Genomic DNA, 17,484 nt, shown 5'->3' with positions numbered 1-17,484 from the left:
CCCCATCTCTTGCTGTGAACTGGCAAAACAGCAGAATCCTCTTGACAATCTTGATTTCTCAAGGGAAATGAGAGAACACTATACACCATCCAAGATATTAAAATATTGTCAAGGCCCAACACGGCTGAATACTCTGAGGAGATGGCCTGTGAGGCGCCACCTTTCAACTTTTCCCCCTTAGTATGGTGGTCAGTAACATGTGGGAGACTGCGGAGGGGGTCATTTTTTTAATTGTGAACTGATGTGCTTTTACTCAATTCGGGAACCTCACAAGCCAAATTTGTAGTATTTTGCACGAATTGCAAGAGATGTTTACAAGTCGAAGGTTGAAGTGGAAGCTTGTATTGAGTTTGCTAGAGAATGATTTGCCAAGCCTTCGATAGCTCGTCGCTGGTTCAAATCCGGCTCAAAGGACTTTTGCCAAATGCACATTTTATTGAATACTTGGAAAGTAAAATACTTGGAAAGTAAAATAACAGACAATTCATAATTATATTATATTTCATCACTGAAAATAGATGCCTTTTGCTTTGAGGCTGTGGCCACGTTATTTTTCTGTCCAACACGAATCTTCATTGGTTTCCTGTTAGGTGTTTTGGATCCCCATCTCTTGCTATGAACTGGCAAAACAGCAGAATCCCCTTGACAATCTTGATTTCTCAAGGGAAATGGGAGAACACTATACACCATCCAAGATATTAAAATATTGTCAAGGCCCAACACGGCTGAATACTCTGAGGAGATGGCCTGTGAGGCGCCGCCTTTCAACTTTTCCCCATTAGTATGGTGGTCATTAACATGCGGGAGACTGCGGAGGGGGTCATTTTTTTAATTGGGAACTGATGTGCTTTTACTCAATTCGGGAACCTCACAAGCCAAATTTGTAGTATTTTGCACGAATTGCAAGAGATGTTTACAAGTCGACGGTTGAAGTGGAAGCTCGTATTGAGTTTGCTAGAAAATGATTTGCCAAGCCTTCGATAGCTCAGTTGGTAGAGCAGAGGACTGTAGTGGTAAAACAGGCATCCTTAGGTCGCTGGTTCAAATCCGGCTCCAAGGACTTTTGCCAAATGCAAATTTTATTGAATACTTGGAAAGTAAAATACTTGGAAAATAAAATAACAGACAATTTATAATTATATTATATTTCATCACTGAAAATAGATGCCTTTTGCTTTGAGGCTGTGGCCACGTTATGTTTCTGTCCAACACCAATCTTCATTGGTTTCCTGTGAGGTGTTTCGGATCCCCATCTCTTGCTATGAACTGGCAAAACAGCAGAATCCCCTTGACAATCTTGATTTCTCAAGGGAAATGGGAGAACACTATACACCATCCAAGATATTAAAATATTGTCAAGGCCCAACACGGCTGAATACTCTGAGGAGATGGCCTGTGAGGCGCCGCCTTTCAACTTTTCCCCCTTAGTATGGTGGTCATTAACATGCGGGAGACTGCGGAGGGGGTCATTTTTTTAATTGGGAACTGATGTGCTTTTACTCAATTCGGGAACATCATAAGCCAAATTTGTAGTATTTTGCACGAATTGCAAGAGATGTTTACAAGTCGACGGTTGAAGTGGAAGCTCGTATTGAGTTTGCTAGAGAGCGATTTGCCAAGCCTTCGATAGCTCAGTTGGTAGAGCCGAGGACTGTAGTGGTAAAACAGGCATCCTTAGGTCGCTGGTTCAAATCCGGCTCGAAGGACTTTTGCCAAATGCACATTTTATTGAATACTTGGAAAGTAAAATACTTGGAAAGTGAAATAACAGACAATTTATAATTATATTATATTTCATCACTGAAAATAGATGCCTTTTGCTTTGAGGCTGTGACCACGTTATTTTTCTGTCCAACACGAATCTTCATTGGTTTCCTGTGAGGTGTTTTGGATCCCCATCTCTTGCTATGAACTGGCAAAACAGCAGAATCCCCTTGACAATCTTGATTTCTCAAGGGAAATGAGAGAACACTATACACCATCCAAGATATTAAAATATTGTCAAGGCCCAACACGGCTGAATACTCTGAGGAGATGGCCTGTGAGGCGCCGCCTTTCAACTTTTCCCCCTTAGTATGGTGGTCAGTAACATGCGGGAGACTGCGGTAGGGGGTCATTTTTTTAATTGTGAACTGATGTGCTTTTACTCAATTCGGGAACCTCACAAGCCAAATTTGTAGTATTTTGCACGAATTGCAAGAGATGTTTGAATGTCGACGGTTGAAGTGAAAGCTCGTATTGAGTTTACTAGAGAGCGATTTGCCATGCCTTCGATAGCTCAGTTGGTAGAGCGGAGGACTGTAGTGGTAAAACAGGCATCCTTAGGTCGCTGGTTCAAATCCGGCTCGAAGGACTTTTGCCAAATGCACATTTTATTGAATACTTGGAAAGTAAAATACTTGGAAAGTGAAATAACAGACAATTTATAATTATATTATATTTCATCACTGAAAATAGATGCCTTTTGCTTTGAGGCTGTGACCACGTTATTTTTCTGTCCAACACGAATCTTCATTGGTTTCCTGTGAGGTGTTTTGGATCCCCATCTCTTGCTATGAACTGGCAAAACAGCAGAATCCCCTTGACAATCTTGATTTCTCAAGGGAAATGAGAGAACACTATACACCATCCAAGATATTAAAATATTGTCAAGGCCCAACACGGCTGAATACTCTGAGGAGATGGCCTGTGAGGCGCCGCCTTTCAACTTTTCCCCCTTAGTATGGTGGTCAGTAACATGCGGGAGACTGCGGTAGGGGGTCATTTTTTTAATTGTGAACTGATGTGCTTTTACTCAATTCGGGAACCTCACAAGCCAAATTTGTAGTATTTTGCACGAATTGCAAGAGATGTTTGAATGTCGACGGTTGAAGTGGAAGCTCGTATTGAGCTTGCTAGAGACTGATGTGCCAAGCCTTCGATAGCTCAGTTGGTAGAGCAGAGGACTGTAGTGGTAAAACAGGCATCCTTAGGTCGCTGGTTCAAAGCCAGATTGAAGCTCTTTTGCCAAATGCAAATTTTATTGAATACTTGGAAAGTAAAATACTTGGAAAATAAAATAACAGACAATTTATAATTATATTATATTTCATCACTGAAAATAGATGCCTTTTGCTTTGAGGCTGTGGCCACGTTATGTTTCTGTCCAACACCAATCTTCATTGGTTTCCTGTGAGGTGTTTTGGATCCCCATCTCTTGCTATGAACTGGCAAAACAGCAGAATCCCCTTGACAATCTTGATTTCTCAAGGGAAAAGAGAGAACACTATACACCATCCAAGATATTAAAATATTGTCAAGGCCCAACACGGCTGAATACTCTGAGGAGATGGCCTGTGAGGCGCCGCCTTTCAACTTTTCCCCCTTAGTATGGTGGTCAGTAACATGCGGGAGACTGCGGAGGGGGTCATTTTTTTAATTGGGAACTGATGTGCTTTTACTCAATTTGGGAACCTCACAAGCCAAATTTGTAGTATTTTGCACGATCTGCAAGAGATGTTTACAAGTCGACGGTTGAAGTGGAAACTCGTATTGAGTTTGCTAGAGAATGATTTGCCAAGCCTTCGATAGCTCGTCGCTGGTTCAAATCCGGCTCAAAGGACTTTTGCCAAATGCACATTTTATTGAATACTTGGAAAGTAAAATACTTGGAAAGTAAAATAACAGACAATTTATAATTATATTATATTTCATCACTGAAAATAGATGCCTTTTGCTTTGAGGCTGTGGCCACGTTATTTTTCTGTCCGACACCAATCTTCGTTGGTTTCCTGTGAGGTATTTTGGATCCCCATCTCTTGCTATGAACTGACAAAACAGCAGAATCCCCTTGACAATCTTGATTTCTCAAGGGAAATGGGAGAACACTATACACCATCCAAGATATTAAAATATTGTCAAGGACCAACACGGCTGAATACTCTGAGGAGATGGCCTGTGAGGCGCGCCTTTCAACTTTTCCCCCTTAGTATGGTGGTCAGTAACATGCGGGAGACTGCGGAGGGGGTCATTTTTTTAATTGGGAACTGATGTGCTTTTACTCAATTCGGGAACCTCACAAGCCAAATTTGTAGTATTTTGCACGATCTGCAAGAGATGTTTACAAGTCGACGGTTGAAGTGGAAGCTCGTATTGAGTTTGCTAGAGAATGATTTGCCAAGCCTTCGATAGCTCAGTTGGTAGAGCTGAGGACTGTAGTGGTAAAACAGGCATCCTTAGGTCGCTGGTTCAAATCCGGCTCGAAGGACTTTTGCCAAATGCACATTTTATTGAATACTTGGAAAGTAAAATACTTGGAAAGTAAAATAACAGACAATTTATAATTATATTATATTTCATCACTGAAAATAGATGCCTTTTGCTTTGAGGCTGTGGCCACGTTATTTTTCTGTCCGACACCAATCTTCGTTGGTTTCCTGTGAGGTATTTTGGATCCCCATCTCTTGCTATGAACTGACAAAACAGCAGAATCCCCTTGACAATCTTGATTTCTCAAGGGAAATGGGAGAACACTATACACCATCCAAGATATTAAAATATTGTCAAGGCCGAACACTGATGAATACTCTGAGGAGATGGCCTGTGAGGCGCCGCCTTTCAACTTTTCCTCCTTAGTATGGTGGTCAGTAACATGCGGGAGACTGCAGAGGGGGTCATTTTTTTAATTGTGAACTGATGTGCTTTTACTCAATTCGGGAACCTCACAAGCCAAATTTGTAGTATTTTGCACGAATTGCAAGAGATGTTTGAATGTCGACGGTTGAAGTGGAAGCTCGTATTGAGCTTGCTAGAGACTGATGTGCCAAGCCTTCGATAGCTCAGTTGGTAGAGCAGAGGACTGTAGTGGTAAAACAGGCATCCTTAGGTCGCTGGTTCAAATCCAGATTGAAGGACTTTTGCCAAATGCAAATTTTATTGAATACTTGGAAAGTAAAATACTTGGAAAATAAAATAACAGACAATTTATAATTATATTATATTTCATCACTGAAAATAGATGCCTTTTGCTTTGAGGCTGTGGCCACGTTATGTTTCTGTCCAACACCAATCTTCATTGGTTTCCTGTGAGGTGTTTTGGATCCCCATCTCTTGCTATGAACTGGCAAAACAGCAGAATCCCCTTGACAATCTTGATTTCTCAAGGGAAAAGAGAGAACACTATACACCATCCAAGATATTAAAATATTGTCAAGGCCCAACACGGCTGAATACTCTGAGGAGATGGCCTGTGAGGCGCCGCCTTTCAACTTTTCCCCCTTAGTATGGTGGTCAGTAACATGCGGGAGACTGCGGAGGGGGTCATTTTTTTAATTGTGAACTGATGTGCTTTTACTCAATTCGGGAACCTCACAAGCCAAATTTGTAGTATTTTGCACGATCTGCAAGAGATGTTTACAAGTCGACGGTTGAAGTGGAAACTCGTATTGAGTTTGCTAGAGAATGATTTGCCAAGCCTTCGATAGCTCAGTTGGTAGTGCGGAGGACTGTAGTGGTAAAACAGGCATCCTTAGGTCGCTGGTTCAAATCCGGCTCGAAGGACTTTTGCCAAATGCACATTTTATTGAATACTTGGAAAGTAAAATACTTGGAAAGTAAAATAACAGACAATTTATAATTATATTATATTTCATCACTGAAAATAGATGCCTTTTGCTTTGAGGCTGTGGCCACGTTATTTTTCTGTCCAACACGAATCTTCATTGGTTTCCTGTCAGGTGTTTTGGATCCCCATCTCTTGCTATGACCAGGCAAAACAGCAGAATCCCCTTGACAATCTTGATTTCTCAAGGGAAATGAGAAAACACTATACACCATCCAAGATATTAAAATATTGTCAAGGCCCAACACGGCTGAATACTCTGAGGAGATGGCCTGTGAGGCGCCGCCTTTCAACTTATCCCCCTTAGTATGGTGGTCATTAACATGCGGGAGACTGCGGAGGGGGTCATTTTTTTAATTGGGAACTGATGTGCTTTTACTCAATTCGGGAACCTCACAAGCCAAATTTGTAGTATTTTGCACGATCTGCAAGAGATGTTTACAAGTCGACGGTTGAAGTGGAAGCTCGTATTGAGTTTGCTAGAGAATGATTTGCCAAGCCTTCGATAGCTCAGTTGGTAGAGCTGAGGACTGTAGTGGTAAAACAGGCATCCTTAGGTCGCTGGTTCAAATCCGGCTCGAAGGACTTTTGCCAAATGCACATTTTATTGAATACTTGGAAAGTAAAATGCTTGGAAAATAAAATAACAGACAATTTATAATTATATTATATTTCATCACTGAAAATAGATGCCTCTTGCTTTGAGGCTGTCGCCACGTTATGTTTCTGTCCAACACCAATCTTCATTGGTTTCCTGTGAGGTGTTTTGGATCCCCATCTCTTGCTATGAACTGGCAAAACAGCAGAATCCCCTTGACAATCTTGATTTCTCAAGGGAAATGAGAGAACACTATACACCATCCAAGATATTAAAATATTGTCAAGGCCCAACACGGCTGAATACTCTGAGGAGATGGCCTGTGAGGCGCCGCCTTTCAACTTTTCCTCCTTAGTATGGTGGTCAGTAACATGCGGGAGGCTGCGGAGGGGGTAATTTTTTTAATTGGGAACTGATGTGCTTTTACTCAATTCGGGAACCTCACAAGCCAAATTTGTAGTATTTTGCACGAATTGCAAGAGATGTTTACAAGTCGACGGTTGAAGTGGAAGCTCGTATTGAGTTTGCTAGAGAATGATTTGCCAAGCCTTCGATAGCTCAGTTGGTAGAGCGGAGGACTGTAGTGGTAAAACAGGCATCCTTAGGTCGCTGGTTCAAATCCGGCTCGAAGGACTTTTGCCAAATGCACATTTTATTGAATACTTGGAAAGTAAAATACTTGGAAAGTAAAATAACAGACAATTTATAATTATATTATATTTCATCACTGAAAATAGATGCCTTTTGCTTTGAGGCTGTGGCCACATTATTTTTCTGTCCGACACCAATCTTCGTTGGTTTCCTCTGAGGTGTTTTGGATCCCCATCTCTTGCTATGAACTGACAAAACAGCAGAATCCCCTTGACAATCTTGATTTCTCAAGGGAAATGGGAGAACACTATACACCATCCAAGATATTAAAATATTGTCAAGGCCCAACACGGCTGAATACTCTGAGGAGATGGCCTGTGAGGCGCGCCTTTCAACTTTTCCCCCTTAGTATGGTGGTCAGTAACATGCGGGTGACTGCGGAGGGGGGCATTTTTTTAATTGTGAACTGATGTTCTTTTACTCAATTCGGGAACCTCACAAGCCAAATTTGTAGTATTTTGCACGAATTGCAAGAGATGTTTACAAGTCGACGGTTGAAGTGGAAGCTTGTATTGAGTTTGCTAGAGAATGATTTGCCAAGCCTTCGATAGCTCGTCGCTGGTTCAAATCCGGCTCAAAGGACTTTTGCCAAATGCACATTTTATTGAATACTTGGAAAGTAAAATACTTGGAAAGTAAAATAACAGACAATTTATAATTATATTATATTTCATCACTGAAAATAGATGCCTTTTGCTTTGAGGCTGTGGCCACATTATTTTTCTGTCCGACACCAATCTTCGTTGGTTTCCTGTGAGGTGTTTTGGATCCCCATCTCTTGCTATGAACTGACAAAACAGCAGAATCCCCTTGACAATCTTGATTTCTCAAGGGAAATGGGAGAACACTATACACCATCCAAGATATTAAAATATTGTCAAGGCCGAACACTGATGAATACTCGGAGGAGATGGCCTGTGAGGCGCCACCTTTCAACTTTTCCTCCTTAGTATGGTGGTCAGTAACATGCGGGAGACTGCGGAGGCGGTCAATTTTTTAATTGGGAACTGATGTGCTTTTACTCAATTCGGGAACCTCACAAGCCAAATTTGTAGTATTTTGCACGAATTGCAAGAGATGTTTGCATGTCGACGGTTGAAGTGGAAGCTCGTATTGAGTTTGCTAGAAAACGGTTTGCCAAGCCTTCGATAGCTCAGTTGGTAGAGGGGAGGACTGTAGTGGTAAAACAGGCATCCTTAGGTTGCTGGTTCAAATCCGGCTCGAAGGACTTTTGCCAAATGCAAATTTTATTGAATACTTGGAAAGTAAAATACTTGGAAAATAACATAACAGACAATTTATAATTAGATTATATTTCATCACTGAAAATAGATGCCTTTTGCATTGAGGCTGTGGCCATATTATTTTTCTGTCCAACATCAATCTTCTTTGGTTTACTGTGAGGTGTTTTGGATCCCCATCTCTTGCTATGAACTGGCAAAACAGCAGAATCCTCTTGACAATCTTGATTTCTCAAGGGAAATGAGAGAACACTATACACCATCCAAGATATTAAAATATTGTCAAGGCCCAACACGGCTGAATACTCTGAGGAGATGGCCTGTGAGGCGCCGCCTTTCAACTTTTCCCCCTTAGTATGGTGGTCAGTAACATGTGGGAGACTGCGGAGGGGGTCATTTTTTTAATTGTGAACTGATGTGCTTTTACTCAATTCGGGAACCTCACAAGCCAAATTTGTAGTATTTTGCACGAATTGCAAGAGATGTTTGCATGTCGACGGTTGAAGTGTAAGCTCGTATTGAGTTTGCTAGAAAACGGTTTGCCAAGCCTTCGATACCTCAGTTGGTAGAGGGGAGGACTGTAGTGGTAAAACAGGCATCCTTAGGTTGCTGGTTCAAATACGGCTCGAAGGACTTTTGCCAAATGCAAATTTTATTGAATACTTGGAAAGTAAAATACTTGGAAAATAACATAACAGACAATTTATAATTAGATTATATTTCATCACTGAAAATAGATGCCTTTTGCTTTGAGGCTGTGGCCATATTATTTTTCTGTCCAACATCAATCTTCTTTGGTTTACTGTGAGGTGTTTTGGATCCCCATCTCTTGCTATGAACTGGCAAAACAGCAGAATCCTCTTGACAATCTTGATTTCTCAAGGGAAATGAGAGAACACTATACACCATCCAAGATATTAAAATATTGTCAAGGCCCAACACGGCTGAATACTCTGAGGAGATGGCCTGTGAGGCGCCGCCTTTCAACTTATCCCCCTTAGTATGGTGGTCAGTAACATGTGGGAGACTGCGGAGGGGGTCATTTTTTTAATTGTGAACTGATGTGCTTTTACTCAATTCGGGAACCTCACAAGCCAAATTTGTAGTATTTTGCACGAATTGCAAGAGATGTTTACAAGTCGAAGGTTGAAGTGGAAGCTTGTATTGAGTTTGCTAGAGATTGATTTGCCAAGCCTTCGATAGCTCGTCGCTGGTTCAAATCCGGCTCAAAGGACTTTTGCCAAATGCACATTTTATTGAATACTTGGAAAGTAAAATACTTGGAAAGTAAAATAACAGACAATTCATAATTATATTATATTTCATCACTGAAAATAGATGCCTTTTGCTTTGAGGCTGTGGCCAAGTTATTTTTCTGTCCAACACGAATCTTCATTGGTTTCCTGTTAGGTGTTTTGGATCCCCATCTCTTGCTATGAACTGGCAAAACAGCAGAATCCCCTTGACAATCTTGATTTCTCAAGGGAAATGGGAGAACACTATACACCATCCAAGATATCAAAATATTGTCAAGGCCCAACACGGCTGAATACTCTGAGGAGATGGCCTGTGAGGTGCCGCCTTTCAACTTTTCCCCCTTAGTATGGTGGTCATTAACATGCGGGAGACTGCGGAGGGGGTCATTTTTTTAATTGGGAACTGATGTGCTTTTACTCAATTCGGGAACCTCACAAGCCAAATTTGTAGTATTTTGCACGAATTGCAAGAGATGTTTACAAGTCGACGGTTGAAGTGGAAGCTCGTATTGAGTTTGCTAGAGAATGATTTGCCAAGCCTTCGATAGCTCAGTTGGTAGAGCAGAGGACTGTAGTGGTAAAACAGGCATCCTTAGGTCGCTGGTTCAAATCCGGCTCCAAGGACTTTTGCCAAATGCAAATTTTATTGAATACTTGGAAAGTAAAATACTTGGAAAATAAAATAACAGACAATTTATAATTATATTATATTTCATCACTGAAAATAGATGCCTTTTGCTTTGAGGCTGTGGCCACGTTATGTTTCTGTCCAACACCAATCTTCATTGGTTTCCTGTGAGGTGTTTCGGATCCCCATCTCTTGCTATGAACTGGCAAAACAGCAGAATCCCCTTGACAATCTTGATTTCTCAAGGGAAATGGGAGAACACTATACACCATCCAAGATATTAAAATATTGTCAAGGCCCAACACGGCTGAATACTCTGAGGAGATGGCCTGTGAGGCGCCGCCTTTCAACTTTTCCCCCTTAGTATGGTGGTCATTAACATGCGGGAGACTGCGGAGGGGGTCATTTTTTTAATTGGGAACTGATGTGCTTTTACTCAATTCGGGAACATCATAAGCCAAATTTGTAGTATTTTGCACGAATTGCAAGAGATGTTTACAAGTCGACGGTTGAAGTGGAAGCTCGTATTGAGTTTGCTAGAGAGCGATTTGCCAAGCCTTCGATAGCTCAGTTGGTAGAGCGGAGGACTGTAGTGGTAAAACAGGCATCCTTAGGTCGCTGGTTCAAATCCGGCTCGAAGGACTTTTGCCAAATGCACATTTTATTGAATACTTGGAAAGTAAAATACTTGGAAAGTGAAATAACAGACAATTTATAATTATATTATATTTCATCACTGAAAATAGATGCCTTTTGCTTTGAGGCTGTGACCACGTTATTTTTCTGTCCAACACGAATCTTCATTGGTTTCCTGTGAGGTGTTTTGGATCCCCATCTCTTGCTATGAACTGGCAAAACAGCAGAATCCCCTTGACAATCTTGATTTCTCAAGGGAAATGAGAGAACACTATACACCATCCAAGATATTAAAATATTGTCAAGGCCCAACACGGCTGAATACTCTGAGGAGATGGCCTGTGAGGCGCCGCCTTTCAACTTTTCCCCCTTAGTATGGTGGTCAGTAACATGCGGGAGACTGCGGTAGGGGGTCATTTTTTTAATTGTGAACTGATGTGCTTTTACTCAATTCGGGAACCTCACAAGCCAAATTTGTAGTATTTTGCACGAATTGCAAGAGATGTTTACAAGTCGACGGTTGAAGTGGAAGCTTGTATTGAGTTTGCTAGAGAATGATTTGCCAAGCCTTTGATAGCTCGTCGCTGGTTCAAATCCGGCTCAAAGGACTTTTGCCAAATGCACATTTTATTGAATACTTGGAAAGTAAAATACTTGGAAAGTAAAATAACAGACAATTTATAATTATATTATATTTCATCACTGAAAATAGATGCCTTTTGCTTTGAGGCTGTGGCCACGTTATTTTTCTGTCCAACACGAATCTTCATTGGTTTCCTGTCAGGTGTTTTGGATCCCCATCTCTTGCTATGACCTGGCAAAACAGCAGAATCCCCTTGACAATCTTGATTTCTCAAGGGAAATGAGAGAACACTATACACCATCCAAGATATTAAAATATTGTCAAGGCCCAACACGGCTGAATACTCTGAGGAGATGGCCTGTGAGGCGTCGCCTTTCAACTTCTCCCCCTTAGTATGGTGGTCATTAACATGCGGGAGACTGCGGAGGGGGTCATTTTTTTAATTGGGAACTGATGTGCTTTTACTCAATTCGGGAACCTCACAAGCCAAATTTGTAGTATTTTGCACGATCTGCAAGAGATGTTTACAAGTCGACGGTTGAAGTGGAAGCTCGTATTGAGTTTGCTAGAGAATGATTTGCCAAGCCTTCGATAGCGCAGTTGGTAGAGCGGAGGACTGTAGTGGTAAAACAGGCATCCTTAGGTCGCTGGTTCAAATCCGGCTCGAAGGACTTTTGCCAAATGCATATTTTATTGAATACTTGGAAAGTAAAATACTTGGAAAGTAAAATAACAGACAATTTATAATTATATTATATTTCATCACTGAAAATAGATGCCTTTTGCTTTGAGGCTGTGGCCACGTTATTTTTCTGTCCGACACCAATCTTCGTTGGTTTCCTGTGAGGTATTTTGGATCCCCATCTCTTGCTATGAACTGACAAAACAGCAGAATCCCCTTGACAATCTTGATTTCTCAAGGGAAATGGGAGAACACTATACACCATCCAAGATATTAAAATATTGTCAAGGCCGAACACTGATGAATACTCTGAGGAGATGGCCTGTGAGGCGCCGCCTTTCAACTTTTCCTCCTTAGTATGGTGGTCAGTAACATGCGGGAGACTGCGGAGGGGGTCATTTTTTTAATTGTGAACTGATGTGCTTTTACTCAATTCGGGAACCTCACAAGCCAAATTTGTAGTATTTTGCACGAATTGCAAGAGATGTTTGAATGTCGACGGTTGAAGTGGAAGCTCGTATTGAGCTTGCTAGAGACTGATTTGACAAGCCTTCGATAGCTCAGTTGGTAGAGCGGAGGACTGTAGTGGTAAAACAGGCATCCTTAGGTCGCTGGTTCAAACCCGGCTCGAAGGACTTTTGCCAAATGCACATTTTATTGAATGCTTGGAAAGTAAAATACTTGGAAAGTAAAATAACAGACAATTTATAATTATATTATATTTCATCACTGAAAATAGATGCCTTTTGCTTTGAGGCTGTGACCACGTTATTTTTCTGTCCAACACGAATCTTCATTGGTTTCCTGTGAGGTGTTTTGGATCCCCATCTCTTGCTATGAACTGGCAAAACAGCAGAATCCCCTTGACAATCTTGATTTCTCAAGGGAAATGGGAGAACACTATACACCATCCAAGATATTAAAATATTGTCAAGGACCAACACGGCTGAATACTCTGAGGAGATGGCCTGTGAGGCGCGCCTTTCAACTTTTCCCCCTTAGTATGGTGGTCAGTAACATGCGGGAGACTGCGGAGGGGGTCATTTTTTTAATTGGGAACTGATGTGCTTTTACTCAATTCGGGAACCTCACAAGCCAAATTTGTAGTATTTTGCACGAATTGCAAGAGATGTTTACAAGTCGACGGTTGAAGTGGAAGCTCGTATTGAGTTTGCTAGAGAATGATTTGCCAAGCCTTCGATAGCTCGTCGCTGGTTCAAATCCGGCTCAAAGGACTTTTGCCAAATGCACATTTTATTGAATTCTTGGAAAGTAAAATACTTGGAAAGTAAAATAACAGACAATTTATAATTATATTATATTTCATCACTGAAAATAGATGCCTTTTGCTTTGAGGCTGTGGCCACGTTATTTTTCTCTCCAACACGAATCTTCATTGGTTTCCTGTCAGGTGTTTTGGATCCCCATCTCTTGCTATGACCTGGCAAAACAGCAGAATCCCCTTGACAATCTTGATTTCTCAAGGGAAATGAGAGAACACTATACACCATCCAAGATATTAAAATATTGTCAAGGCCCAACACGGCTGAATACTCTGAGGAGATGGCCTGTGAGGCGCCGCCTTTCAACTTCTCCCCCTTAGTATGGTGGTCATTAACATGCGGGAGACTGCGGAGGGGGTCATTTTTTTAATTGGGAACTGATGTGCTTTTACTCAATTCGGGAACCTCACAAGCCAAATTTGTAGTATTTTGCACGAATTGCAAGAGATGTTTACAAGTCGACGGTTGAAGTGGAAGCTCGTATTGAGTTTGCTAGAGAATGATTTGCCAAGCCTTCGATAGCTCAGTTGGTAGAGCAGAGGACTGTAGTGGTAAAACAGGCATCCTTAGGTCGCTGGTTCAAATCCGGCTCCAAGGACTTTTGCCAAATGCAAATTTTATTGAATACTTGGAAAGTAAAATACTTGGAAAATAAAATAACAGACAATTTATAATTATATTATATTTCATCACTGAAAATAGATGCCTTTTGCTTTGAGGCTGTGGCCACGTTATGTTTCTGTCCAACACCAATCTTCATTGGTTTCCTGTGAGGTGTTTCGGATCCCCATCTCTTGCTATGAACTGGCAAAACAGCAGAATCCCCTTGACAATCTTGATTTCTCAAGGGAAATGGGAGAACACTATACACCATCCAAGATATTAAAATATTGTCAAGGCCCAACACGGCTGAATACTCTGAGGAGATGGCCTGTGAGGCGCCGCCTTTCAACTTTTCCCCCTTAGTATGGTGGTCATTAACATGCGGGAGACTGCGGAGGGGGTCATTTTTTTAATTGGGAACTGATGTGCTTTTACTCAATTCGGGAACATCATAAGCCAAATTTGTAGTATTTTGCACGAATTGCAAGAGATGTTTACAAGTCGACGGTTGAAGTGGAAGCTCGTATTGAGTTTGCTAGAGAGCGATTTGCCAAGCCTTCGATAGCTCAGTTGGTAGAGCGGAGGACTGTAGTGGTAAAACAGGCATCCTTAGGTCGCTGGTTCAAATCCGGCTCGAAGGACTTTTGCCAAATGCACATTTTATTGAATACTTGGAAAGTAAAATACTTGGAAAGTGAAATAACAGACAATTTATAATTATATTATATTTCATCACTGAAAATAGATGCCTTTTGCTTTGAGGCTGTGACCACGTTATTTTTCTGTCCAACACGAATCTTCATTGGTTTCCTGTGAGGTGTTTTGGATCCCCATCTCTTGCTATGAACTGGCAAAACAGCAGAATCCCCTTGACAATCTTGATTTCTCAAGGGAAATGAGAGAACACTATACACCATCCAAGATATTAAAATATTGTCAAGGCCCAACACGGCTGAATACTCTGAGGAGATGGCCTGTGAGGCGCCGCCTTTCAACTTTTCCCCCTTAGTATGGTGGTCAGTAACATGCGGGAGACTGCGGTAGGGGGTCATTTTTTTAATTGTGAACTGATGTGCTTTTACTCAATTCGGGAACCTCACAAGCCAAATTTGTAGTATTTTGCACGAATTGCAAGAGATGTTTGAATGTCGACGGTTGAAGTGGAAGCTCGTATTGAGCTTGCTAGAGACTGATGTGCCAAGCCTTCGATAGCTCAGTTGGTAGAGCAGAGGACTGTAGTGGTAAAACAGGCATCCTTAGGTCGCTGGTTCAAATCCAGATTGAAGGTCTTTTGCCAAATGCAAATTTTATTGAATACTTGGAAAGTAAAATACTTGGAAAATAAAATAACAGACAATTTATAATTATATTATATTTCATCACTGAAAATAGATGCCTTTTGCTTTGAGGCTGTGGCCACGTTATGTTTCTGTCCAACACCAATCTTCATTGGTTTCCTGTGAGGTGTTTTGGATCCCCATCTCTTGCTATGAACTGGCAAAACAGCAGAATCCCCTTGACAATCTTGATTTCTCAAGGGAAAAGAGAGAACACTATACACCATCCAAGATATTAAAATATTGTCAAGGCCCAACACGGCTGAATACTCTGAGGAGATGGCCTGTGAGGCGCCGCCTTTCAACTTTTCCCCCTTAGTATGGTGGTCAGTAACATGCGGGAGACTGCGGAGGGGGTCATTTTTTTAATTGGGAACTGATGTGCTTTTACTCAATTCGGGAACCTCACAAGCCAAATTTGTAGTATTTTGCACGATCTGCAAGAGATGTTTACAAGTCGACGGTTGAAGTGGAAACTCGTATTGAGTTTGCTAGAGAATGATTTGCCAAGCCTTCGATAGCTCGTCGCTGGTTCAAATCCGGCTCAAAGGACTTTTGCCAAATGCACATTTTATTAAATACTTGGAAAGTAAAATAACAGACAATTTATAATTATATTATATTTCATCACTGAAAATAGATGCCTTTTGCTTTGAGGCTGTGGCCACGTTATTTTTCTGTCCGACACCAATCTTCGTTGGTTTCCTGTGAGGTATTTTGGATCCCCATCTCTTGCTATGAACTGACAAAACAGCAGAATCCCCTTGACAATCTTGATTTCTCAAGGGAAATGGGAGAACACTATACACCATCCAAGATATTAAAATATTGTCAAGGACCAACACGGCTGAATACTCTGAGGAGATGGCCTGTGAGGCGCGCCTTTCAACTTTTCCCCCTTAGTATGGTGGTCAGTAACATGCGGGAGACTGCGGAGGGGGTCATTTTTTTAATTGGGAACTGATGTGCTTTTACTCAATTCGGGAACCTCACAAGCCAAATTTGTAGTATTTTGCACGATCTGCAAGAGATGTTTACAAGTCGACGGTTGAAGTGGAAGCTCGTATTGAGTTTGCTAGAGAATGTTTTGCCAAGCCTTCGATAGCTCAGTTGGTAGAGCTGAGGACTGTAGTGGTAAAACAGGCATCCTTAGGTCGCTGGTTCAAATCCGGCTCGAAGGACTTTTGCCAAATGCACATTTTATTGAATACTTGAAAAGTAAAATACTTGGAAAGTAAAATAACAGACAATTTATAATTATATTATATTTCATCACTGAAAATAGATGCCTTTTGCTTTGAGGCTGTGGCCACGTTATTTTTCTGTCCGACACCAATCTTCGTTGGTTTCCTGTGAGGTATTTTGGATCCCCATCTCTTGCTATGAACTGACAAAACAGCAGAATCCCCTTGACAATCTTGATTTCTCAAGGGAAATGGGAGAACACTATACACCATCCAAGATATTAAAATATTGTCAAGGCCGAACACTGATGAATACTCTGAGGAGATGGCCTGTGAGGCGCCGCCTTTCAACTTTTCCTCCTTAGTATGGTGGTCAGTAACATGCGGGAGACTGCGGAGGGGGTCATTTTTTTAATTGTGAACTGATGTGCTTTTACTCAATTCGGGAACCTCACAAGCCAAATTTGTAGTATTTTGCACGAATTGCAAGAGATGTTTGAATGTCGACGGTTGAAGTGGAAGCTCGTATTGAGCTTTCTAGAGACTGATGTGCCAAGCCTTCGATAGCTCAGTTGGTAGAGCAGAGGACTGTAGTGATAAAACAGGCATCCTTAGGTCGCTGGTTCAAATCCAGATTGAAGGACTTTTGCCAAATGCAAATTTTATTGAATACTTGGAAAGTAAAATACTTGGAAAATAAAATAACAGACAATTTATAATTATATTATATTTCATCACTGAAAATAGATGCCTTTTGCTTTGAGGCTGTGGCCACGTTATGTTTCTGTCCAACACCAATCTTCATTGGTTTCCTGTGAGGTGTTTTGGATCCCCATCTCTTGCTATGAACTGGCAAAACAGCAGAATCCCCTTGACAATCTTGATTTCTCAAGGGAAAAGAGAGAACACTATACACCATCCAAGATATTAAAATATTGTCAAGGCCCAACACGGCTGAATACTCTGAGGAGATGGCCTGTGAGGCGCCGCCTTTCAACTTTTCCCCCTTAGTATGGTGGTCAGTAACATGCGGGAGACTGCGGAGGGGGTCATTTTTTTAATTGGGAACTGATGTGCTTTTACTCAATTCGGGAACCTCACAAGCCAAATTTGTAGTATTTTACACGATCTGCAAGAGATGTTTACAAGTCGACGGTTGAAGTGGAAACTCGTATTGAGTTTGCTAGAGAATGATTTGCCAAG

The 17,484-nt window shown here is 41.4% G+C and overlaps 8 non-coding genes across 8 annotated transcripts; all 8 read left to right on the top strand.

Annotated features, from left to right (window-relative positions):
- Positions 1–2,267: 2,267 nt before the first annotated feature.
- On the top strand, positions 2,268–2,353 carry TRNAY-GUA (transfer RNA tyrosine (anticodon GUA)). Its single transcript is given in 2 exon segments — positions 2,268–2,304; positions 2,318–2,353. It is a non-coding gene; the product is annotated as a tRNA-Tyr (tRNA).
- Positions 2,354–4,160: 1,807 nt separating this feature from the next.
- TRNAY-GUA (transfer RNA tyrosine (anticodon GUA)) lies at positions 4,161–4,246 on the top strand. The gene is given in 2 exon segments: positions 4,161–4,197; positions 4,211–4,246. It is a non-coding gene; the product is annotated as a tRNA-Tyr (tRNA).
- Positions 4,247–6,098: 1,852 nt separating this feature from the next.
- Positions 6,099–6,184, top strand: TRNAY-GUA (transfer RNA tyrosine (anticodon GUA)). The gene is given in 2 exon segments: positions 6,099–6,135; positions 6,149–6,184. It is a non-coding gene; the product is annotated as a tRNA-Tyr (tRNA).
- Positions 6,185–6,744: 560 nt separating this feature from the next.
- TRNAY-GUA (transfer RNA tyrosine (anticodon GUA)) lies at positions 6,745–6,830 on the top strand. Its single transcript is given in 2 exon segments — positions 6,745–6,781; positions 6,795–6,830. It is a non-coding gene; the product is annotated as a tRNA-Tyr (tRNA).
- Positions 6,831–10,529: 3,699 nt separating this feature from the next.
- TRNAY-GUA (transfer RNA tyrosine (anticodon GUA)) lies at positions 10,530–10,615 on the top strand. The gene is given in 2 exon segments: positions 10,530–10,566; positions 10,580–10,615. It is a non-coding gene; the product is annotated as a tRNA-Tyr (tRNA).
- Positions 10,616–12,423: 1,808 nt separating this feature from the next.
- TRNAY-GUA (transfer RNA tyrosine (anticodon GUA)) lies at positions 12,424–12,509 on the top strand. Its single transcript is given in 2 exon segments — positions 12,424–12,460; positions 12,474–12,509. It is a non-coding gene; the product is annotated as a tRNA-Tyr (tRNA).
- Positions 12,510–14,315: 1,806 nt separating this feature from the next.
- TRNAY-GUA (transfer RNA tyrosine (anticodon GUA)) lies at positions 14,316–14,401 on the top strand. The gene is given in 2 exon segments: positions 14,316–14,352; positions 14,366–14,401. It is a non-coding gene; the product is annotated as a tRNA-Tyr (tRNA).
- Positions 14,402–16,192: 1,791 nt separating this feature from the next.
- On the top strand, positions 16,193–16,278 carry TRNAY-GUA (transfer RNA tyrosine (anticodon GUA)). Its single transcript is given in 2 exon segments — positions 16,193–16,229; positions 16,243–16,278. It is a non-coding gene; the product is annotated as a tRNA-Tyr (tRNA).
- The last annotated feature ends 1,206 nt before the right edge of the window (positions 16,279–17,484 follow it).

The sequence above is a fragment of the Ambystoma mexicanum genome, chromosome 1p, assembly GCF_040938575.1.
Source record: "Ambystoma mexicanum isolate Mex_15411 chromosome 1p, UKY_AmexF1_1, whole genome shotgun sequence".
NCBI classification, from domain to species: Eukaryota; Metazoa; Chordata; class Amphibia; order Caudata; family Ambystomatidae; genus Ambystoma; species Ambystoma mexicanum.
Note: the sequence above shows the minus strand (reverse complement) of the source record. Positions and strands in the feature narration are given on the sequence as shown.